This window comes from Moschus berezovskii, chromosome 17, assembly GCF_049115385.1.
Source record: "Moschus berezovskii isolate FMDL1 chromosome 17, NW_MosBer_1.0, whole genome shotgun sequence".
NCBI lineage: Eukaryota > Metazoa > Chordata > Mammalia > Artiodactyla > Moschidae > Moschus > Moschus berezovskii.
The window spans coordinates 72,098,476-72,125,070 of record NC_142476.1 but is presented as its reverse complement, the minus strand read 5'-3'; the positions used below and the strand labels follow the sequence as shown (position 1 = coordinate 72,125,070).

At 41.8% G+C, this 26,595-nt stretch overlaps 1 protein-coding gene across 2 annotated transcripts in view; it reads right to left on the bottom strand.

Annotated features, from left to right (window-relative positions):
* The window catches only part of ESRRG (estrogen related receptor gamma), a 700,961-nt gene that overhangs the window by 612,899 nt on the left and 61,467 nt on the right, over positions 1–26,595 (bottom strand). Inside the window, exon 1 of one of the 2 annotated variants that reach the window (XM_055419903.2) lies at positions 23,969–24,365. The exons of the other annotated variant lie outside the window; for it this stretch is intronic. The gene's annotated coding sequence lies outside the window, so the exon portion shown is untranslated. Of the gene's footprint in view, positions 1–23,968; positions 24,366–26,595 lie in introns of those variants that run through there. 2 annotated transcript variants of the gene reach the window in all.

Sequence of the window (26,595 nt, the reverse complement as noted above, 5' to 3'; positions counted from 1 at the left end):
AGATGCCAGTTTTATTTGCCTTCCTATTTAAACTCCTACGGACTTCAAGCAAGATGTGGTAATGTTGTGGAAATGTCCATGTGAGGTTTGATACCATATACTCATAGTCATTTCCTCTGCTTTTCTTCATTTGGTGTTCTACCCACAAGAAAAGACAAAATGCATATGGTAATTTTCCTAGACTCCACTCAAAGCAAAGAAGACTACTCAGCAGCTCATTTTGGTATCTTCTAAAAGAAGAAAAACCATCCCCTTCTAACAGCATTGCAACACCAGTTCCCAGGACTAGATCTTGCCACAGCAGTGTCTATTTAGGTAGTAATGATCTGAACAAAGCGAAATGTATGGCCATGGTGGTTATTATAAGGGTGCCTGGCAATAAAATACGATGTCTTAGCAAATCAAGAGACATAGGAGGTGAGGAAAGGTCAGCGAAAAAAAAACACATGAGAAATCAATGTCAAAAGAGGTCACTTTATGAGCTTCAAAGAGAGCTACCGTCATTGATTATAATATCACTGAAACAACACAAGCCCGGTGAGATCTGAAATTACATTTCCAATCTGAATTTATAGAACTCACTGCAGGCCCTGGTTGTGACTATAGCACGTTAATGGAAGCCTACCAAGTAAGCATGATTTAGACGGGCTCAGGCAGAGGTGAATTCAGTTTTCCCTGGGTTATAGCACTAGGCCCATGATCGAGAAAGGTTCAGAATCAGTTTCCTCTTCCATTTCAGAGACATGTCTGGTAATAGCTGGGGACCAGAATTCTCTTTCAAAATCACAAACTCGATTATGGCACTTCCTTTCTTAGAAATCACCAACAGCTCCATTTTTCGTGCAGGGTAAGGTTTAGAATCCTTAGGCAACAGGCAAGCCCTTCTTAAGAGGCCAGCACAGTCTCTTTTTTTGACTTCATCTGATGCTCCAAGTTTACCAGAATCCTTTCAGGTTTCTTAAGCCTAGCTACTCTTCCCCATATGCAGGTCTTTATACAATTCTTTTCTGGCTTAAAGGCCGCTCTACCCTGATAAATTTTTCCTTATTCTTCTCTTTCCTCATTTCCTTACCATGAAAGATCCTGGACTCACAAAACCCCATTTCTTTTTTCTTCCACACAGTTATACTACCTTTTCCAGCTTCCCTGCCTGGCATATATGTACATGAATAAACACTGCTGTATGGTATATGGGCAGAAATGATGTATGATATCATCCTAACATCCTCCTAAGATTTTCTATATTCTCTCTCCTCCACGGTTTCAGACTCTGAGTCCCTTGAAGATAGTCTGGGTCCCCGAATAACTATGTGGAGCAGAGCATCCAACTCACCCTAGCCTCCAATCCAAGTGAGACGGTGGCATTAGTGAGAAATACTTTAAGACACCAAGATGTTCAGAATGTTTGTTTCTGCAGTTAGTCCACTTTAACTAATGTGCTCAACTAAATAGTATTATATTTTATCTTTTCCTATTGTGCTTATATTTATAAGTCACCATGTTTATTCTGGAAGAAGTCAAGGTATAAATAGAAACTCATGCTTCCTGAAGGAAAGAAAAGCTGCATGTATATCAAAACAAAACCAAAATTATGCAAGACTTCTATCCGTTTCTGGGCTGACTAGCTAAGTTTCCTGTACCATCTGTTTTGGTTTTGTGTTAGACACTCACTTGCGTCAGGCTCTTCACAACCCCATGGACTATAGCCGTCAGGCTCCTCTGTCCATGGGATTCTCCAGGCAAGAATACTGGAGTGGGCTTCCATTTCCTTCTGCAGGGGATCTTCCTGACCTAGGGATAGAACTTGGGTCTCCCGCATTGCAGGCAGATTCTTTACCATCTAAGCCACCAAGGAAGCTAACTCACTCCAATAGAGTGGAACCCATAAATGCAATTTCATTTCCTAGAACATGGTGCCATTGATATTGCATTTAGGGGTTCCACCCTATCAGGGTGAGTTAGCTTGGATAGAAGTAGATTCTTCTGGGGGAGATGGCCTTATCCCTTTTCCTGGGCTGCTGTTTCTCATATACATGCTGCTAATCATATGGGGCACTATTTAAACTAAGCTGGGGAGAGAATTCCAGAAAGATGTTGGCAGCAATGGCAACACAGTTTTTCAATCCTTTGAATGATGTAAAAATAGAATAACTGCACACACACACAAAACCCCTAAATCCACGGACAACAAAACCAGGACATGTAATTTCCTCATGAATCCCAAACAATTCAATGGGGCAAACTACCAAGAGTCACAGATCCTACATGGACTCAGCATGTGGACGACAGGAAGAAGGAAGTAATGGGCATGATAACTAACAGTACTGAGAACAGAATCCTACAAACACCCAACACTACTCACTGGAAAGTTCAAGGGCCAATGTTTTGTCTTTTTTAAACCCAACTGCAACGGCCCCACAGTAAGTAGGTCTGACAGGAACAAAGGAAGTTAATTCCTGTGAGCTGTCAAACATGAACACTTCCCCTTCCAGAATAAGTCCCCATTGATGAGACACTACTGCATATGACAATAAACTTGAGCAGCACGGAATAAGAGACCTGCAAGAAAGAGAAGGTCTAGATCAAAGTGGAGGAGGGGAAAGCAGGAGGGAATCTTAAGAAGTGATCTGCCATATTCTTAAAACCCCAACAGTACACACACACACACACACACACAGAGAGAGAGAGAGAGAGAGAAGAGAAAGCTCTATAAAGGTAGTGAGACTTCTTGAACCCTACTTCATTCTAAATGGACACGAAAATTAATTTCACATAAAAATAAAAAAGCATCAAGGTCAAATCTCATACAAAGTTATTATAATTACAATAAAGAATAAGGAGCAGAAAAAAAATCCCTAAATACAACAAAAGCATGCTGGAGAGACATTCTCACAAAACAGATCAAAACTATAACCTATCATTTTGAAAGAAGTTTGAAGACATTAAGAAAGGATATAAAATGCAAAAACCATCACAATCAGGTTTAAAGGACTTATAAATATGGTGACAGAACTCAGAAAAGAACTGAAATAAAAGGAAAAAAATATATAAATGCCAACTAAACTAAAAACAAACACAACAAATAATTCCTTAATGAATATAAAAGGTAAAAAGGAGGAAAGCTAAAAAAGAAAGAGATACAACAGTCTGAAGAGTAAGAGACAAATAGTAAAGATAAGCAAAGAAAATCGAACATACAGGTAACAGATTCTGAAGATGAAACCAAAGGAAACATAACAAATATGAAGAACTATAACTCAAGAAAATTTCCAAAGTATAAAAAAACTTGAAATGACATTAAAATTTATAACATGTAGCTGCCAATACTGGCCCCCCAAAACAATACTAAGACATATTTAATAAAATCCTTTGGAATTTCAGGCAAAAGTAGTACGCAACATACAGTGTGAAGAAAATTAAATTATCATTCGAGGAAGATCTGCTGGAGAAGGGCATGGCAACCCACTCCAGTATTGTTGCCTGGACAATCCCATGGACAGAAGAGCCTGGTGGACTACAATAGGTAGGGTCTCACAGAGTCAGACACGACTGAAGTGACTTAGCACACGTGCACACAAGCAATGCTTTAGGCCATTAGAAAGCAGAGTTGTCCATTTGGTATATTAAATAAAAGAAAATAATTTTATATCCAGCAAAATTGACTTACAAGTATTAAAGGTTCAAACAAACTGTCATGGATACAGGCAAGAACCGAAAAAATATTGTCTCCCTGAGTCCTTTCAAAAAAACATGCTAGAAAATGAGCTTCAGGCAATCAAAACAATTAGGCCAACAACACAAGGACTAGTGGTGAATATCAAAATATGTAGTTCGCTGCAGAATTTAGCCTGGAAGGAGGCTAAGCAGTAGACAGCAGAGCATCTACTGACTGTGCTCTGACAATGTGGATATAGCACAACTATTTTAAAATGAGAGAAGGATGAAGGGTACCATATGTAAAAAAAAAAAAAAAAAAAATTAATTTACAATAGCTACAATGGTCCTAGTTTTAGCACTATTTTCCTGAGACTATTGTGCACATAATTTGGGATAAAACAAATGAGTTAATTATGTGATATTCTAATTCTGTTATCCCCCTGTGCCTTTGAGAACCAACATTCTTGTGGAAGGAAGGATATATAAATATAACGAAGAAGAGGTAAAATAAAACTCTATAATCTCACATTTGAACTAGAGTATCAATACGAATTCATAAGCTCATAAAATATATAGTAAGATAAACTACAAACTATCTCTATCATTTTATGAGTTTTAGATAGATAGATTCCCAGTCCTGTCCTTTACAAAGGGTTAGGAAACAATGACAAACCCAGTAGTAGGGAGTATCCTTAGTACTCAAACTGTAACATTTCTCACCTAAAGAAACCAGAGCTTCTTGGAGAAAATGGCTGATTCCAGATCTAGGGCAGGAAATATACAAGATGAACCTGGAACATCTTGTATTACCAGAGAGAAGGAAAGTTATCAAAGGCTTTTAAGACAATGACCAAAGGACTCAAGACCCAACTCAAAGGGGTCCCCACTGGCTCGACTGGAACAATCTGAGCTTCAATTACGATTGCAGCCTTGTCAAACCCCACCTATAGTTGAGCCAAAAGGATCAGACCAGAGTCTGACCCAGTCTCTGGATCCAGCAGCCAATTTGCAGGACAGCCAGGGCTGAATAACTTGTCTAATAGACTATGAGAATACAGTCGGGAAAACTCAGGCTCAGGGAAACTCTATAGGTCAAAGAGCCCAAGTTCCTCAATAGATAAATTGTAAGGAAATGAAAGGGATTAAAAGGGAACTTTACAGATTAAAAAAGACTTAAAGGCATATCGATTTTTTTTAATGGCCAAGACTAAACATGGTGTTTGTGGATACCCACTGGGTGATAAATGTGTTTCTAAAAATATAATGAAGTGACTATTATAATGGATGCTGCGATTCATGGGGTCGCAAAGAGTCAGATACGACCGAGCAACTGAACTGAACTGAATGGTTACTTATTGGGGGGTACAAAAGGTTGTGATTGGGTGAGGCACAGGGAAGGGATTCTGGGGAAACAAAACTCTATTTCCTGTCCCAACTGGTGTACAATAGCATAGGCAGCATACATACACATATATGTACACATATTTCATACAATATATAAATATACAGAGCATTAGGACATGCATTTGATTCATGTTGTCTTCTGTATTCCTGTTGCATTTTCAATAAAAATATTCTTCTTAAAAAAAGACTAGGAGTTTCTTGCTGTCATCCAATCCCCCACTGAGCGGGCAATGCAAAGCACGTGGGTGAAGTGGAAAAGAATGTGAGGAAATGATGATTGAGGTCATACTGTGAAGGTCAACAAAAGTCTTTGCCGAGTTATATTTAATTCAAAGATAATGTAGACCCACTTAAAGGTTTTATGAGTCCAGTGATTTCCCCTTTCCTCTGAACTTCTTAATGTCTCCATCATTTACTGGATTCGCATATTTGTATAATTAAGCTAAGCGAGCTAAAAAAAGACGATGCCAAATAAACCCTGGCCAGAAAACTGTATTCTTACATGGTTGAAGAGGGCTGGACCATTGCCATTATCATGGGTAAAGTAACACTCACCGTCTTTATTGGGATTTAATAAAAATCAGCTTGCTGTATCATATTATACTAAATTAACTTTATTCAGACATCTTTACCTTTCTAAGCAACTAAATTCCTCTATTTCTCAGAGAATATGCTATGATTCAGGAGAAAAGAGTCAACTTTGAGTTATGAAATCAAAACAACTTTGAAAATGACATAGAAAGACACAAGGGAATAAATGCCTCTGAGTAAGCCTAAACAATCCAAACAAATGTACAGGTATCTTCTTGAGACTGTGGAGAAGGTGTCTCTTGGAAATTATTATTTTACACACATTATTCTGTTTTAAAATATCCAACCTTCATAGATAGGCTATTTTACTTAGCATGCCAAATATTTTTAGTGACCATAAAGAATAATCATGAGAAATTTTGTAGATTTGTTCTTTTTTTTCACCCTAAAAGGTCTTAAGTTCTTCCATTCCAAATTATTCATCCAGTGGGATTTTCAGGAGTTAATAAGGTGGAAAATGCTCCCTGCTCAAGACAAAGACAAAAATGAAGTTTTTAAAATCACCAGCATCACCATTAGGATAAAATGTCCTGCCAATCACCAGAGCAGAATTCAATCTCATATTACAAAATGACTCCTTCCTAGTTCTTTTAGAACTAGATGGGGCACTGAATCACAAATTTAAAAAAAAAAAAAAAATCTAACAACAACCAAAATAGGAGATAATATAACTCAAAGTAGCTAAATGTGTATAAGAACCAAATGTAATAGGCCATACATGTTACAGACTTCACAAGAGCCCAGGACTGCATTCATGCTCCCAATTCAGAGGAAATAAATGGACTCATCCCACCCTTAACTCTGGAATAAAAAGACAGTTGCACAGGACTGCACCAGAGCCAAACCCAAATTCACAGAGGTTTTATTAAAAACAGGAAAAGGTCAGTCCTCTTCCCCCAAAGGAATGTCCAGGGCTTGTCGGAATTATTACTCCAAGATAGTTTCTTTATTAAATTCACTGTGCAGGAATAGAAAGACAAGGCTGACGGAACTAGAAAGACACAGAAAGTCTTAGTTTAGCCACAAACTAAATTTAATGCAAGATAAAGAGGAATCGGCATTCTCTTCACTTAATCTACAAATCAGATATAGTTTAAAAGGTAATCCTTAATGAACTGAGAAATCATATCATTAAAGAACCCATGAATGATAACTACATCATCTTTGCTCTTTCCTCCAAATAAAATAAGAGTGATATGCCAGGTACGACACGGGGAACCACATCACCACAAAACAAGAACATGAAACAGTCATTTACTTTTTAACCTCTGCTCACTACTAGTTAAAATCAAGGGTTAGTTAATGAATTAGTCTGAGTGAATTTACAGATCGAGGTGGCCCAGCACCGTCTTGTTTAGCAAACATTTTTCAACATGGGTGGTCACGGGGGAAAATCTCAAGCCCAAGTTCAGTGTCAACTTAAAATGGATTCCTGAGACACCCCTGGTGTGTGAATTAATTCTATTTGTATTAATATTTGGAACGTGAGACAGAATGACACAGTCACTTTACATGATGCTTCAGCACTTCCTCCCCAGCATTTTTATCATTAAAATGATCATGTTTTGGGCTTCCCAGGGGGCTCAGTGGCAAAAATCTGCCTGCCAATGCAAGGGACATGGGGTTTGATCCTTGATCCGGGAAGATCCCACATGCCAAGGGACAACTAAGCCCGTGATCCACAACTATTGAGCCTGTGCTCTGGAGCCTGGGAGCCACGACTACTGAAATCCATACGCCTAGAGCCTCTGCTCTGCAAAAAGAGAAGCCACTGCAATGAGAAGCCCACCCACTGCAACTAGAAAGTAGCCCCTACTCTCCACAACTAGAGAAAAGCCCTCGCAGCAGCAAAGATCCAGCACAGTCAAAAATAAGTTTAATTAATTAATTAAATCATTTTTTAAAAATGACCATGTTATGAAAGCTGGGGCAGCAACTGTGAGAGACTTTTACATGCATGAAAGAAAATAAGGCAAAAGCAGACCATATCTCCTCTGGTCTCTGCCTAGGTAGCATCCCAGTTTTCAACAGCAAGGCTACATTTGGGTGGCAAAGCACAGGGCACTGTATTCCATTTCAGAGCCGTGACAGGGAGTTGAGTCATCTGGTTTCTTTCCATTTCAGATCACATCCTTGGCAGAAAAGTCAACACATCCACCATAATGCCCATCACTCTGGATTCAGACCCCAAAATATTCCTTGTAAGGATACTTTGGCCACCTCATGCGACGAGTTGACTCACTGGAAAAGACTCGGATGCTGGGAAAGGTTGGGGGCAGGAGGAGAAGGGAACGACGGAGAATGAGATGGCTGGATGGCATCACCGACTCTGTGGACATGAGTTTGAGTGTACTCCGGGAGTTGGTGATGGACAGGGAGGCCTGGCCTGCTGAGATTCATGGGGTCGCGGAGAGTCAGACACAACTGAGCGACTGAACTGAAGGAGGTAAAAAATTGAAAGCAACATCTGGCAGAGAAATCTGTTCTCAAGAGCTACAATCTAAAGGAAGCGTGGGGTAGCGGGGGAGGGACATCCTGGTGGCTCAGTGGTAAAGTATTAGCTGCCAATGCCTGGAGACACAGGTTCGATCCCTGGTCCAGGAAGATCCCACATGCCATGGAACAGCTAAGCCCCTGCACCACAACTCCTGAGCCCATGCTCTGGAGTCCCAGAACCACAACTCCTGAGCCCACACACTGCAACTCCTGAAGCCAGTGTGCCTTCAAGCCTGTCCTCCACAACCAGAGGCCACCACAATGAGACGCCCTCACGCTGTAAAGGGAGAGTGGCCCCAGTTCTCCACAACCAGAGAAAAGTAATGGGGAAGACCCAACACAGCAAAAATAAATAATTTTTTTTTTTTAAAGGAAGAGTGGCATGGATTGAAAGGATTGAAGTCCTTCTTTTTGAGATGCTGTTTACAAGCTGGTGCTAGTGTTTGAGGGGTAACAAGAGAGGAGGCTGGTTTGGAGCAGCAAAAATCTGGGAGAGACAAATCCCTCCCTTTGGTCTACAGTCTCAAATGTTGCTCGATATTCAAGACTTTGATGGCTTAGAAGTGAGAAGGTCGCCTGGTTTGGGTTGTATTTCTTTCCCTGCCGGGCTTCTGATGGAGAGGTCCGTGAAACTAACAAGGCTATGGAGAGAAGGGAAGAAGGGCCGTGACATCGGAACAGACTCCCGCCTCTCGGTCAAGCCTTCACCGGGCAGGTACCTGCGCCATCAGCTCTTGGCTCCCTCAGCTGAGACCTAACAGCAGGATCCGTCTTGGAAGAACATCTGATGTAAGGCTATGGGGTCTGACATATCATTACCCTGCCTACCTCCTCCTCCTCTAATGGGTTCTAGAAAAAGCCTAGGAGAGTGCCATTTCAGCAGACAGGGAAAAGAGGGTTGCGACGCTTTACATAGTTATTTTTATATTTAATCCAAGAGCGAGAGGACTAGGCGACCCAGCTGAATCTCAAAAGCATTTTAGGAAGTTGGCAGCGGAACAGCCATCTCATGCTCTCTCCGACCGTGTAGCAAGTAACCGGATCTGGGGTATAGATATGTTTGTCGAAGATATCAATAGCGCAGATAATTAAGTTAGCTGCAGCAAACCAGCTCCAGGCTTTGAAGTGTGGGCACAGTTGATGCGCTCACCTTTCCCTCACCTGAGAGGCTAAGCCTACAATCTCCTCACAGATGTTCACAATCTTGTGACCTTTGGTCCCCCCTCATTATCACATCATTGAGGTCACCTAACCCCGTGGGGCCGACCATAAAAAGAACTTTATAAACTGGAGAGTGGTGAATTCCTACCTTCAAAGACAGACTCCGCCTGGGTGAAAAGAATCTTCAGCTAGAGGAGCTGAAATTCTCTAGACTTCTCTCTGCTGCTGCGGAAAGGAAAGGAAGGCCATCACAGAGCAGGAAAGGATGTCTGCTAACCCAGTGCTCCTCAAAGGCCGAATTGCATGAGAATCCCACCAGGTGTTTCTAAAAATACAAGTTACTGGGGCCCACATTTAACACTAGAGATTCCTATTTAACACCGGAATCTGCATTTTAATGAGTACAGAGGTGAATCTAAATGTGTAGTCCTTGAACCACAGTTTTTAGAAACCTAAGTGCTGAGTCAGTCCGGTTTCTCAAGACTCCAGAAGTATTATATGTATAGCAATATGTACATTAATGACCCAGTAAGAGCAGTATTACCCCAGAAACCACCAAACCCTTTACCCATTATATTTTGTGCTTTGTATATTTCACATTATTTAATCTTCAATATATAAATAGATAAAATAATTTGATCAATTTTGTAGTCATTCTTTACTAACTGAGCTACAAGGGAAGCCCATACAGTCATATACATATATACACACACACACACACTATAATTTGATCTATTTTACTGTCATAGAAACTGAGCAATGGTAATTTGATTCAAGGTCAAAAGCTAGTGAGTAAATGGTTAAGAATCCACCTTGCAATGCAGGGGAGACAGGTTCTATCCCTGGTCGGGGAACTAAGATCTCACATGCAGCAGGGGAAATAAACTCATATGCAGCAACTAGAGAGTCTGTGCTGCAACTGAGACCTGATGCAGCCAGGCATCCGTTCCGTTCAGTCGCTCAGTCGTGTCCGACTCTTTGCGACCCCGTGGACTGCAGCCTACCAGGCTTCTCTGTCCATGCGATTCTCCAGGCAAGAATACTGGAGTGGGTTACCGTTTCCTTCTCCAGGGGATCTTCCCGACCCAGGGATCGAACCCGGGTGTCCCGCATTGGAGGCAGACGCTTTAACCTCTGAGCCACCAGGGAAGCCCAAAGCATACATACATATATATATGACTACCTGAACTCGGCCTCTTTGTAGCCAAGTCTCTACTGTACCCCAGTTATACCAGTCTCTCTATAGACTCCCCAAACTTGAATATATCTTTACTGTGTTCTATTTGGGGTTTTCAACAAGGAAGGAAAGGAGAAGAAAGCAAGAATTTAAAGAAGTCAACCACTGAACTGCCACTTTTCCCCAATTCTAGTACCAGGCCTTTTACAGTAAGAGAAAAGCAGTGGTGTTTCAACTGCTACTAGAAAGGTAAATAGCCTAGGATATCTATTCCGTTCCATCCCGTCGCTCAGTCGTGTCCAACTCTATGCGACCCCGTGGACTGTAGCCTACCAGGCTTCTCCGTCCATGGGATTCTCCAGGCAAGAATACTGGAGTGGGTTACCGTTTCCTTCTCCAGAGGATCTTCCCGACCCAGGGATCAAACCCAGGTCTCCCGCATTGGAGGCAGACGCTTTAACCTCTGAGCCACCAGGGAAGCTAGTGCCCCATAAATACTGCTGCTCAGAATACTGATATATTTCCAGTTATTTGTAACGTTTTCCTTTCCGGTTTTTTTATGACAACTGAAATTTAATACAACAGGCTAGTTTGGCAAAAGTGAGCTGTGTAGCTATGACCAACTTAATTCCCTGGACTCAGAACCCTCAGAAGGTGTGAAAGCAGCAAATCTAGATAACTTACCAATTCTCCCAGAAGTCCCCACTGGGAATATGACTTTTGACATGGCATTTCCAGGGAAAATTCCATGTTAAATGTGTTCTTGGAGACTCTCCCATGAGACTTGCCCAGAGAGAGTCTACCTGTTTGTTTGTTTTTTTTTTTTGACATGTGAGATTTTAGTGTATCAAACCCACCTTGATGTTGAAATTTTAAAGGGAGAGAGATGAGACAGAGAACAGTCAGAGAGAAGGTTACGGCCTCAAGTGTGAGTGACCGCATCCTGACAATGGATATTCACTCTCCATCGGTCACACACAACCAGAAGATCAGTTCTGTTGAGAACGGTTAGTGGAGAGGACAGACCGGCGTGGAACCAGGTGCAGGCCTGGCACGCAGAGAGTTATAAAACCTTTCTCTTTTTCCTCCCTCTAGAAGCAAATATGAACTTGCTTTATGATGCCAATCCTAGTTTCCCAGAGAAGTGCTTTGGCAATAACAGCCCCAGAGAATAAAAGCTTGAGCAACCAGGGGCATTTAGAACAATAAAGCCTTCTTCTTCCCACACATATTGTTGTCAGTGCTGCTGTGGCTCTGTTCCATACATTTCCTGCCAGGAGCTCACCTTATTCCTACAGAGTCAAGCATGGGAGTGTCTGAGTACTGAAGGGCATGGTCATGGTACCTCCTCGGTGGAGTTGCATTGAGGAGTATATACAGCTGAATCAGTATATGGGAAGATGCTCTGGACTGAACCTGGTACACAGCAAGCTCTCCATGAGTCATAGCTATGATATTGTGGGATGGTGGCTGCTACATGTATTGATAGTTCAATAGCCACAATGCACATAATATTTCCCAAATATTTTTAAAGTAAATATTTGACTTGTTTTTTCAAAGCAAATATATGATATCCAAAATCACTGTGGACAGTGACTACATCCACAAAATTAAAAGATGCTTGCTCCTTGAAAAAATAACTATGACAAACCTAGATAGTGTATTAAAAAGCAGAGATATCACTTTGCTGACAAAAGTCCTTATAGTCAAAGCTATGGTTTTTCAAGTAGTCATGTATGCATGTGAGAACTGGACTATAAAGAAGGCTGAGCAGTGAAGAATTGATGCTTTCGAAAAGTGGTGCTAGAGAAGGCTCTTGAGAGTCTCTTGGACAGCAAGGAGGTCAAACCAGTTAATCCTAAAGGAAATCAACCCTGAATATTCATTGGAAGGACTGGAGCTGAAGCTGAAGCTTTGACCACCTGATGCAAAGAGCCAACTCATTGGAAAAGACTCTGATGCTGGGAAAGATTGAGGGCAAGAGAAGAAGTGGGTGACAGAAGATGAGATGGTTAGATGACATCACTGAGTCAATGGACATGAGTTTGAGCAAACTCCAGGAGATGGTGAAGGACAGGGAAGCCTGGCATGCTGCAGTTCAGGGGTCGAAAAGAGTAGGACACAACTTAGTGACTGAACAACAAAATGACTTGTTTGAATTTTTCATATTTATCCTACATCCCACGGGGGAAATTCTAATCATGAAATCATCCATTTATAAATAAAATCTGAAAATGTTAAAGCAATCTACTTTCTCCCTTACCTTTTAAATTCTGGAGAAGCAAGGCTTTTTGATCTCAATATTGTGGACATTTGAGGTTGAATAATTCCGTGTTGTATAGAGAGTTGCCCTGTGCGTTGAATGGTGTTTAGCAGCATCTGTGGTGTCTACTCATCAGATGCCCAAAGCACCCTGTTCCCAGTTGCAATGATCAAAAATGTCTTCAAACATTGTCCTTTAGGGTTCAAAACTGCCCTTAGCTGAGAACCACTGGTCTAGAGTCATTCTGAAACAGACAAGTAAACTACAGACACAGGTTCTCTAAAATATGCCTCAAACGTAAGATGGTGTGTCCCTACTGGGGATTTCACTCAAGCTACAAATAGCATTTTACTAGCAGTGAAGTGAAACCCAAAGCCTGACAGGGATGGTGAGATGCTTACGCACTAACAAGCTATGGTGAGCAAAACAGTCCAAACTTCTTCACTTATGCAAACTCAACATTTAATTTTCTGCAAGATTACCCACAATAATTACAAAGTTTCTATAACCCAGCCTCAAAAGCTTGAAACTCTGAGATCCATAAGAATTGATCTTTTATCTGTTACCTCTGCCGTGTACTGTGTCTGTGTAACATAGCAGATGAGTGAAAGCAATGTTGTCCTCTAATTTCTAGAAGTAGAAAAGTGAAACTTTACCAAATTAAATTATTAAATAATCCAGTGGAGAGATATAGAGAGTAAACCTCTAGCGTACAAACATTTTGATTTTAAGCATGCATCTTTCAACTGAACGATTTTTTTGTCCATATGATAATAATAGTTTGACATTCTAAAAGTAATGCTGAAATATTAGCTGGTAGCTGCCGGTTAAAGATGGTTTGAGGCCAAAAAGCTGACATCTCTGGGACACCAGTGTATTCACCCTGCCAGTCACATACAGTACTTTTGAAGCATTAGCAATAGCTTGAATGGACTTCCTACCAGGAATCTGTGGTCAAATGCTGACTAATGCCAGATCAACTTGAAGATTTCGGAGCCATTATGAAATATGTAAGTACTCTGACATAGTCTGAGAGCGAAGACAAACCAAGAAATTCACGCTATTACCAGAACTGGGTTAGGATCTTACTGACCAGGGATTAGAAAAATAGAGCTCAAATGAGAGAGAACACACATTCTTTCCACTTTCTAATATCCACATGACTTATAAGGTTTCATTCCAAAGGGGTGAAAAAATGGCACCCATATTTTATCTAAGTTTCAGGCCAAGGCAGTTTTATCCGAAGGGTATTAATTGCTCTGGTGAAGGAATGTTGCAGCGTCCACTCACACAATGGATCTCATTTAGTTGTTCCTTCATGTTTAAGATGCTATTACTGTCCTGGATTATGCTCCTATGATGGAGTGAAGTGGGCGGGGCATTGAATGACCAGGAACTAAGTGTGCATATACAAGGTCATTTCTCTTTTGCTTAGAGCCGCCTCGATTCCATCTGCTGAGAAGTTGAGAGTGTATAGTGCCTGACCTAAGAGAGGAAAGTCGGGACTGAGGCAGGGAGAAGTCACCAGCATCCTGTATGAGCCATCCAGGGGGGACTCCCCTTCCCCTGTCCCCTGGCCTTCATCTTTGTTGTTTAGTCACTAAGTCGTGTCTCACACTTTGCAACCCCATAGACTGTAGTCCACCAGGCTCCTCAGTCCATGAGATTTCCTAGGCAAGAATACAGGAGAGGGTTGCCATTTCCTCCTCCAGGGGACCTTCCTGACCCAGCAATCAACACGTGTCTCCCAAACTGCAGGTGGATTCTTTACTGCTGAGCCACCTGGGAAACCCCAGCCTTCATCTTAAGTTAAGGACAAAAATCAGAATCTTTGCACCATCCTGTAGCCACAGGTACCACACCCACCACAAAAACAGACATCACAAGTTTATTTCTTCTAATATTCTCACGGCTGTTTTTTTTTCCCCATCTTTTTTCCCCCTTTCTAATGCCCTTCCTACTCGGTTTTCAGTCCTACTCCACATCAGCCCTCTTTCAAGACTGGAATTGCTAAAAGGTAGAAGCAATCTAGATTTATGTGTCAGAAGACTCAATTTTGAGCCTTCCGCTCTCTTTTTAACAGTGTCCCTCTGAACAAGCCACTTAATCTTGCCAAGTTATCTTAGCTATAGAAGGGAAATGATAATTTGTGACTTCATAAGCTTTCACTACACAAACATCATGTGTTATTAGAAGAAATTCTTAAAGCTAGAAGGGGTCATTTTGCATGCTATTTCAGTGGACCTGGTAAGAAAACAATTATTTATTGACAAGCACAGTTATTCTCAAGCAGCTTTCCTCAAAGCTGGCCAGATGGTTCCATGACGTTCTAAGGGAAAAGGTGAAAAGCCGTCACATTTACCCCCTTTCAATCTTCCTTTTCTACCGTCATCATTTAAACACAGAAAAAGGGTTATTGGACAGTTACCAGATTTTCCCCTGAGAAGGAAAAAGTTTTCCCAGTGGCCTAACTTTAGGGATTCTGCTTAAGCTGATTGAGAAGGTGGTCTGACCTTGGAATTAACCTTGGAAATTACGAAGCTTTCCACATTTGCCTCTTTCCACTGTACCTGGACTGCCTCTCATTTCCCACACTACAGTTTGGGACCTCCCTCTTTTCCTGGCCCCCGGTACTTAACAAAACCCCACATCTTCAAAACAAGCATGCAGAGCAGAAAGTACTTCTTGAAAGGGAACTCCATCTGCCTTACAAAAAGAGTGCCAGTCGGACATATCGTGGGAGCAGCAGGCAACTGTCTGGGGAAGACACCATAGCATCTGGTGGACCCCAGGAGGCTAACGCACAAGAAGGCATGGGATTCTCTCCAGTGCCCAGCCTGGATTCTAGGCGACAAAAGAACGCTGTTAACTCTAGCCTTTATGTCATTCCTTAAAGATCAGGAGATGGTCTTCCAAACTTGAAGGCAAGAAGAAATCCTTCAGGGAAGGGTCAACCTCTCTTTCCACTTTGAAGAAAGAACCTCATTATGTACACAGGTGTGACTCTTCCATCCACGTGTCTCCAAGTTCTTAGAAGCTGATTAAGTGATAACCGTACCAATTAGAAGAGATCATCACAGGAAAGAGAAAAAAGTCTTTTTCTGGAGGGTCAAAAGCCAGAGGACTTTCATATCTGCTATCAACTCCTATGACCTTAGGGAAATAATTTAACTTCTGCATAACTCTTTTTCTTCATCTGTACAATTAGGAAGAAAGTGTCACTGACAACCCACAAGATTTTTTTTTTTTTTGAAAATCAACTCAGTAGGAAGTAAAAACCTAATTTTAAATAAAAAGCATTAAATATTTAATAATATTTTAAAACATCTTGTCTTCTGCATATGAATTAATCTAACTTATGCCTATAGCTGCAGAAGCACAAAGGGCCTTTGGAAAGTCTTTGTGTTCACATCTGTAAAAGCTAAAAGATGGTTCTAATATTATTTGTCTGCATGTCAGTGCACCTATGTTTCTTTCTCTTCATGTCGCTATATCTTTGTATGAATCTTCATGTCTCAAAAGGCAAAATAATGTAGCAGGAGAGTGCCCTGGATGTAAAGACAGAATACATAGAGTAAATCCCAAGTCCATTATTTCTGGTTGTGTTGCTTCGGACAAAATAAGGATGATGATTCTGGATCATCTACCTCCACGATTGCTTGAGTGTTAAATGATAGCCATGTTCTATGCCACTGTCTCTCTCTCACTGTCCTCTTCCTCCTTTTCTTCCTCCTCATTATTCATTACCCTTTTCCACCACTGCCTCTTATCTCTTCCTGTCCTTAAGATCAAGCTAAAGTATATTTCTAGATTTTTCTGATTACCGAGTGAATAAAATAAATTGCCTTTTTACCGTGATCATCTTCCCTGTTTCTGATTTGAGTCTCCTGAATGTCCTCTGTGTTTGTGTGTATTAGTCACTCAGTCGTGTCCAACTCTTTGTAACCCCATGGACTGTAGCCTGCTGGGCTCCTCTGTCCACGGAATTCTGCAGGCAAGAATACTAGAGTGGGTTTCCATTCCCTTCTCCAGGGGATCTTCCCAACCCAGGGATCGAACCCAGGTCTCCTGAACCCTGGGCAGATTCTTAATCATCTGAGCCACCTGGGAAGCCCCTGAATGTCCTAGAAGAAATATATTTCATGATTCTTGGTTCTCTTTCATTCCAGAAAATACACGTTTTCCACCAACTCTGCAAACTGTCTCTGACTTAGTGAGCAGTGTAGGGGAGATATGTATAGAAGATTATAAAGTGGAGGCTTTTGTCTGTCACTCACTAGCTGGGCAAGTTCTATTACCTCTTGTAGGCTCCATTTTCCCATTTATAAGATGCAAGTAACACTATCTATTTCAAAAGAATAATGGGAGAATTAAATCAATTATGATACCATTTAAAACATATGGCATAATGCCTTTTTAAATGGTAAGTACACAATAAAGAGCAGCTTTTATTATGTTAAAACTAAAACACAGTTTTATTATTAATGATACCATGGTTAACATTAATAATGGTGATTTTTCAGAGGGAATCTTGAAGGTAGGATGCTGCCCCATCAAATAGCTTAGAGACAAAAACTTCTAAGAATTGCTAACACTTACTGTGTACTAGACATTTTTTTTACTATTAATACTTTCTAGGTATTAACTCAGTTATTTCCTAGGTCATCACAGTTCATGAGTGGTTGATTCAAGGCTCAAACCCATGAGTTCAGGACTAGGATGTAAAGCACCTTCCAAAATGCTAGGAAAGATAGCATCTTCTAGACCAATAAACCCACTCCAGTGTTCTTGCCTGGAGAATCCCAGGGATGGGGGAGCCTGGTGGGCTGCCATCTATGGGGTCGCACAGAGTCAGACACGACTGAAGCGACTTAGCAGCAGCAACAAAGTCCTGAGGGCTTTTCTGGTGGTGCAGTAGTAAAGTATTCACCAGCAATGCAGGAGACATGGATTCAATCCCTGGGTCAGGAAGATCCCCTGGAGAAGGAAATGGTAACCCACTCCAGGTTCTTGTCTGAAGACAAGAGAAGAACAATGGTAACTACCTCAGTGTCCATTGGGTAGTATTGGGTAGTCTCATGGACAGAGGCATCTGGCGGGCTGTAGTCCATGGGCTTTCAAAGAGTCGGGCATGACTTAGCAACTGAACAATAATGACAAAGTACTGAAGCCTGCTCATGATTTTCTTTCTAAACTTTTTCATTTATATTGGAATATAGCCAATTAACAATACTGTGATAGTTTCAGGTGGATAGCAAAGGGCTTCAGCCATACATATAAATGTATCCATTGATTTTCTGTTTAATTTAAATGAGTGTAGATATAACGGCATAGCTCTTGCTCACCAACATTGTGATTTCTTCTCTACTGTAGGAAAGGAAGCAGTGTGATCCAAACTAAAGCTTTAGGACCTGCTTATAGCCCTGGGTTCATCTGTGGCATGAGGACCTCAGGTGCATCAGCATTCACATCTTTTCATCACTACCACCACCAGGATCATCATCACCACCGTGTTACTATTTATTGATCATTCTATGCCAAGCATGGGCTTTCCCTGATGGCTCAGTGTTAAAGAATCCGCTTGCCAGTGCAGGAGATGTGAGTTTGATCTCTGGGTTAGGAAGATCCCCTGGAGAAAGAAATGGCAAACCACTCCAGTATCCTTTCCTGGAAAATCCCATGGACAGAGGAGTCTGACAGGCTAGAGTCCATGCGGTCACAAAGAGTCAGACACAACTCAGCAACAAAACAACAACACCAACAAGCATTCTTCACATATATTTTTCTGCATGTGTTAAAGCAGAAAAAAAAAAAAAAAAGTTGAAAATCATTGAGCTACACAATTCCAGATGCCATCTGAAGACTTTTCTCATAATTCTACCCTACAGGACTCCACCATCAACCCTGAAAAGAAAAGAGGAATGACAGTAATATTTACTGATATCTATCTTGTGTCAAACATAAGATTAGAGACTTTTCATACATAATCTTATTTAATCCTCACACCAAACTAAAATATAAGCACTGTATTTATTGCTTAGTTATTGTCACTGACTTTTTATTATTTTAATCTCAGATGTACAATGAAGAAAATCACAGCTCAGAATGACTTGGTATCTTTCCCAAAGCTCACCGAGCTTCTAAATTACAGCTTGAGGATCAGAACTAGATCTATATGTCTCTTTTGAGCAATCTCTTTAAAATAGTCTTACCATTTACTAAACTGGCTTGTTTTCCTCCAATGTATCTCCTTTTTGGTCTATTCACTGGAAGGCAGGAGCCCTCAAAAGAGTGCCAGCCTGGGAATCAGAAATCTCAGGTTGTAGCCCTGGCTGTACAATTCACAGTTTGTGTGACTCTGGAACAGTCATTTATCCATTTAAAATGAACCATCTCCAACTCTAATTCTACACACTACAATTGCCCAAAAGTAGATTCTAGACACCCATCATCACTCATCATGATATCAATTCTAATTGCAGGCTTTCCCTCTGCCCTTGGAAGAGAAGATTATGGAGAGGGACCCGCTGCACAAGAGCATTTGTTAACCAGACCCCCAGACAAGGGTGGTTAAGGAGGAGGTTGGCTGGGAAGTGTGAGAAAGTCATCCACCTTACAGCTGTCCTGGCCTGAACATTACCATGGATAAACAAGAGTCCCTCTCTAGAGAATCCTGCTGGCATCTTGTCTTCATTCCTTTCTGGAAAAAAAAAAAAAAAATCATATCCCTGTGAAGAATGTATTGCCTTCGACACGCAACTGCCAAAAACCCAACTGTAGGCAAAATCCATCTGACAAAAATCCCTTAACTGCTTTGATTCAGTTCTTAAAGAAGATTAGTGGTTGGAAGGTCACAGAGAAGCCAACCTACTGCACACTGCAGCCTGGGGTTTCAAAGCCCTCACTACTAAGGGGATCTCCGTACCTCATGCCCCTTCCCTCCAGGCCGTTTAATCAATGAATCAACAAATAGTTACCGAACGAGGCTTCCCTGGAGTCTGCAGGTCACTTCAGATGTGCCTCTCCAGTTCAATAGCAGGAGAAAGAAAAACAGATTTTTCTGACTCTTCTTAAAGCTTCCATTTATAAAACCAGGACTAACATGAAAAGACTGCGGGTCTCTTCTCCCTCTTTTTCTCTTCCCTTGAACCCTTCTGATTCACAAAGAAAAAGAAAATGCTATGGAGTTGAGAGAATAATAAGAGATAAAAGGAAGGAAAGGAGGAAGGAGGGACAGTAGGAGGTAAGGAAGGAAGGAAAGAGGTGGGGAGACAGACAGGAAGCAGAGAATCAGAAGCTTAGAGTTCAGGAAGGTCAAAGGACACAGCAAACATGTAGGCAATTTTCTCAAGATAAACCACAATGAAAAAGAATATGTAAAAGAATATATATATATATATGTATAACTGAATCCTTTTGCTTTACAGCAGAAATTAACACAACACAAGAAATAAGCATACTTCAATAAAATCTTTTTTTAAAAAAAGAAATAGCTCTTTGGTAGTATGTAACTTTCATGTTTACTACCCTGTGAATTAATACTGCTGTTTAGTAGATGTGATTATCTTTGAGAACTAGTTACCACTAGTTTTAAACTTTTAGGATTGATGTAATGATGCTGCTGCTACTGCTGCTGCTGCTAAGTCACTTCAGTCGTGTCCGACTCTGTGTGACCCCACAGACGGAAGCCCACTAGGCTCCCCCGTCCCTGGGATTCTCCAAGCAAGAACACTGGAGTGGGTTGCCATTTCCTTCTCCAGTGTGTGAAAGTGAAAAGTGAAAGGGAAGGCGCTCAGTCATGTCTGACTCATAGCGACCCCATGGACTGCAGCCTACCAGGCTCCTCCATCCATGGGATTTTCTAGGCAAGAGTACTGGAGTGGCTTGCCATTGCCTTCTCCGGATGTAATGATGAAGGTCTTATAATTCTAGGTGTTTTTCTGCTCTCAGCTCCTGCAACAGAACCACAAAGAAAATGTTCATGTTGCCTCAAATACCCACAGTATCAGAAATCAGAAATACACACAACAAAAAGTATAAATAATTTTCTAAATAATTTGCAAGGAAATGAAAAACTACATGGCAAAAAGATATTACTTTGGGCCTATGGCAAATGTTACGTTAAAAAAACTACACTAGGTAACAAATTAAATCACCATCTCCCAAGTGATGACCAGTTACTGCATGTACAACCGTCCCTAGAGCAGGACCGGCCCATGATGTGACTATTGATCTCTGACCCAACACTTAGAGCAGGATTCTACATCACCAAATGTTTCATATAATCAAAAACAATAATGAAACTAGGAACAGCTTATGAAGCACTCACTATATGCCAGACATAGTGGAAAATACCTTCTATGCATCAGCTCAGTGAACCCTTTCACCTGCGCATGAGCGGGCCTGACCCTCCTCAGTCTACAGAGGACAACGTGTCCCACAGAGGTGAAATCACTTTACTCCAATTCTTAAGCATAGTGATCAGGTCCGGAACAAAATCTCCAACCCAGGTCTCACTCCACGGGTTGTGCTTCTAACCACCTCGTAGCTGACACTTTACTCCTGTTCTTCGGGGTAGGGAATCAAAGCTGGGAAAAGTAAAAATACTGTATTTCATGATCATGTATCACCTCACCAAGACTTGGTGTTCCCCTGTCAGCTTCAAATGGCTCTTTTCCCTCACAACATGAATGACTGCAGTTTCTTCTTTCCTTTCTTTTAGATAAGCAAACCTTAGAAGAGCTAACAAACCATGAAGCTATAACCATATAAACCATATAACCATATATAACCATATAAACCATAACATTCTACAGAATTCTTCAGTCTAAGCATGTGATGAGGTTCTCCAACATCTTAAAAAGCTCATTAAAAAAAAAGTTTAAATATAAGTACTGTGTTAACACTCACAGGTCTAAACAAAGAGTCCACTAGATAAAACTCCTGAGTGGACACAGAAAAGACTGATGCTCTGTTATCTTACTGAACTTCTAAATTACAACCCCCAAGCTTTTTTTCATGTGCTGATGGGGTCTATTGTAATGAAGCCATTAATAGAAAAATAAACAACTCAAATTCTATTATTCAATATGACAACGATGCATCTATTCCGAAGTATCCGTATGATAAAAGGCGGTAAGATATACACACAGCATGATCTTTTGTTCCAAGATGATACGATGATTTCTACCATCTGTGCATAGACCAATTCGAGTCTATTTCACCTTGAGATATAACACACGCAGAGACAGACCTTTCCTCAGCGTGCCCAGGATTGTCCAACACAGTGACTCTGAACCCCTTCATTCCTGCACACTGGGTACCAGCCAGGACCACCCTCCAAATCTGGCTTCTAAGTGTCCCCTTTCCCCCCAACTCTGAAGACTAGAGCTTCTTCTTTCATTTCCTTTAACAAGCACAGCTGAGATCAGTACCAAACAAACCACAAGGGTAGCACTTGACACTCATGCAGTGTTAATGATTCCTGGTTGAAGGCAAATATATGAATCTACAACCACGTTCACGTCCAGAAAGCACTTCTATCAGAGAAATGCAAATCATATTGCAAAGCCGCGTCCTTGTAGAACTCAGCAAAGGTCTGCCTGGACTCCAACCTAGAGGTTAGACACGGCGCTTCTCCCAGAATCTGCCTGTGCTCATTACCATATTGCAGGAGTGGCTTCTAAAGCCAAGAACAGTTTTCAGAAAGGCCAAGATTCTCAAATAATCTGGAGATTTAGGAAGGCAGAGAGAAGACAGAGGCAGCACATAAAAGCCGAGGAACAAAATGACCTATTCCTCCTACATCAAAGCTTGAGGACTTCTAGAGCACACTTTTAGCATGACCTTCCATGGAGGAAGCCCAGGAAGACACAGATGTCCTTTGGGTTTCTAAAAGGAAGGTACTTACCGTGAAAACCCACCAGTCACCACGCTTTGCCCAGCATGACAGTGGCCACCCTTCTCCACGGAAGCACAGCCTGGGACCCACCAAGTTTGTGGAGCTGTCTACTTGGGTTGCTTGGGAATAGGCGAGGGGGGAGAGGGGGGCAAGGTGGGCAAGGTGGGGGAGAAAAGACGGACTTTCCCTTTAAAACTGAACAGAAGCTGATCCCAAATCACATGACCTTTTACCGTAATTTCTATTAAAATCATTTCATGTCTGGTTGCCTCTGCTCTCCTGGCTCATTTGTATTGTTTACAACAAGTCATTGCACTGGCAGTGAGTGGGGGCTGAATCCATGGTTACCCGTTTTTACATTCACTAGTTAAATGGAATGCAGTCCTGCTGTGGGTTTCAGGGAACCAGCTCTTAAGAAACCACAATCCAGCTATCAATCAGCCTAATCGGAGAGAAATTAATCTTATAAACCCAAGTATTGGTACATATTAAAAATTGATGGTGAAGGGTCACGGGCTTTTTATTGGTTGGAGTTACGAAAGTGGCCAAGCTGACATTCGACTTAGAGCTTCAGAGTATTCGGTCTGTGGTCTCCATCTGACAGCCATACACGTTGTGCAGCTAAACAGCTTTCAAGAGTAACACGACCACCCTTGAAAATAAATCCTCCTTCCCCCCACCCCCACCCAATTCTGTGAGCATTTCCTTCACCTGGTTGCTCTTAGGATCCAAAGAGTGCCTGAACAACAGTTCAACCAGACTGCAAACCAGCAAAGTAACTTAACCTGATATACACACAAGCCAGTAAAACATCACACCGTCAGCCTTGGGTAGGATTCAATTAAGACAAAAACCCCAGTGGAATGCTCTTTACGGGTAAATTAAAACTGCAAACTAATATGTTTCATTGAGAGCAAGGACGGTCCAAATTCATTCTACTGTCCATGAATTTAGGTGGTTAATTCTTCTAAAAACATTCCCCAAAGCAAACTTGTTTCTCAAGATGGACACGCTCAGCAATTATCATTCCTAATCAAAATTTACAAGTTTCCTAGTTTAATGCCCACCATCATCGTCCTACAAGTCACATCCCCACACTAAATGAGAACAGCAAATAGTTAAAGCTAACATATTACAACCCCATCTACTGCAAAGTCACTGTATCAGAAGCTAGAATTGATTTGTTTCCTCAGAACGAATGGAAAATGAATGTAACAAAACGTCAGAAAAATCCCTCCTGCACTGCTAATCGGATATTGTATAATGGTTGATTGCAGCTCTGCCCTGTCCGCTCGCTGCCTAAATCGTACATACTTACACGTTCTGGGCTCTTCCAAGAGTTTGGTGCAGTTTCAAGGACAAATGTCTTAAGGAAGCCTCTCTACTGTGCAGCAGGGAGTCTAGCGCGGATCTGATGACAAGAGCGCGGTGCTAAATCTGACAACAGAGAAGGAAACTTCCTGCGTGGAGAAGAGATCTTGGAAAGTCTCGGGGTTAAAAAGGCTGCTTTGAATGTGCTGGGTGATCTGCTCCCTGGTTGTGTACACACAGTAGCAGCTGATCTGTGTTTGCAGCCCTGCAGAAAGGAACCTTTACTGAAAACCAATGGTATCACATTTCAGCGGAGCTGGTGCCAAGGGCTGGAGAGCAGAACCACCTTTGACAACTTCACACAATTCAACCCAGCAGACTTACCACAGGTCACAGAGGAGCATACAAGGCATCTCTCCCCTCCCACCCCATCCCAGGTTTCACCTCGAATAGGTTAACGCAGTTCCCTGGGAATCTAAACACCGTTACCAGCTCGACTCTGCCAACAGTACAAGGTATTTCCTGGACTTTTATTAAATACAGTCCCCAATCCCTGCTGTCCTGACCTACCATGGACTGTATTTTTATAGAATTGTTAAAAATGAACCCTAATTTTTAAAAGGCACGGCTCGCTGTTATACAAAACTTCAGATCCACGGTGGGTTACTAATCCCGCGTTGAGTATTTCAGGCTCCCTGGACATTCCTCACAAATAAAACGAGGAAAAATAAATCAGGATTGGTGACCTGGGTATCCAATTCCGAGTTCAGAAGTCAGAGTTATCAAATTCCTGTTTGGTTGAGGGCCATCTTTTTTACTGTTGATTCTAAACTGGCCACAACTGTAAAACTTCACTGGAGGTGAACCTACTAATAGACTAGGGCTCTTGGGATTTTAGCATCAGGCAAGCAGAGTATGAATATGGCTGTTTGGTGCAGCATCACCTTCTTTACCACCCTACGATGGAGGAGAATGGAGATTCTAGACCTTGCCAGCTCCAAGAGGGAAAGTGAAGATAGTGTAAGAGATAGAGGGGGTTTAGGGGCTGGGTGCTGGCTGCTGGGGCAAACTGAGTCCAAGTCACTGGTTAACCACTGCAGTATCTGTGTGTGCCTCAGTGCCCTTCCTCCTCCTCCTGTCCTGACGACAAGTCTCAGTTCAGTTCAGTTCAGTCACTCAGTCGTGACCGACTCTCCGCGACCCCATGAATCACAGCACGCCAGGCCTCCCTGTCCATCACCAACTCCCGGAGTTCACTCAAACTCACGTCCATCGAGTTGGCGATGCCATCCAGCCATCTCATTCTCTGTCATCCCCGTCTCCTCCCGTCCCCAATCCCTCCCAGCATCAGAGTCTTTTCCGGTGAGTCAACTCGTCGCGTGAGGTGGCCAGGCTATGATATATTATATGATATTTTCTCACAACTGCACAACTGACTTCAAAGGATAGAAATCAGGGCTGATGGTTTAACCAAAGGCCACGTTCAATGCATCAGGCAGCACAGGGAAGTGTTCACCTGCTTCTCTGAAAGCTGCTGAAACTGGCCCATAAGCTGCCTGGGCACCTGGTCAGTTACCCAAATCTTTTGCTTTTCATTTTGCTCACACTATGGTTCAGATGTAATGGTCATTCCCTACCATGTAATGTAATGACAACTTCCTATCCTGACCCGACTACTTTCTACCTACTTAAGTTATTTAAAATCTTGAACTTCGGATTCTTCACCTATGAAATGGAGACAGTATATCTACCATACAAGATTACTGGGAAGATTTGAAGAATAATATAGGTCAAGGGCTGACCCTAGGTGCCTGGTATGCATGCATTTATCAACACTTACTGCGCCCCCTCAGAACGAGGCCCAGGGCGAGAATCAGGGGTACAGGTCAGCTGAGACACGACCCCTCCTCTCAAGCACAATGCTTCCAGTGTCCTTCCTCCTTTCCTCCTGCAATGTGTGTAGCCTCCATCATACGCGAAAAAAATTTTTCAAATACTCGGTCCTATTTGATTCTATGATAATCCTATAAGACAGATGAAACTACGCCCATTTTGCAAGTGGGAAAACCATGGCTTAAAGAGATGAGAGTCACACAGCTAGTAAATAATAGCTGGGGACTTCCCTGGTGGTACAATGGTTAAGAATTTACCTTTCAATTCAGGGGACACAGGTTCAATCCCTGGTCAGGGAACTAAGATCCCACATGCTGTGGGGCAACTGATCACAAGTGTCAGAACTAGAGAAGGCTGCGCACTACAACAAAGACCCAGCCCAACCAAAAAACAAAACAAAACCTGTAGCCCAAACTTCAATCCAAGTTCTGATTCTGTCACCATACATACGAATTTGTCACATAGCATTTATTTTCTGCACAAATCTATATTGTTATCTTAATAGTTTTATGTGCATTTCTGTACTTCTCTAAAGATGGTGTTGGAGAAGGGAATGGCAAGCCACCCTAGTATTCTTGCCTGGAAAATTCCATGGACAGAGGAGCCTGACAGGCTACAGTCCATGGGGTCACAAAGAGTTGGATACTATTGAGCCTCTGAGCAAAGATAGTGTAAGTCTTTAAAGAGAGACTTAAAATTATTTTCTATTCTCTTAACAGACCTAGCCTGACACTAAACATG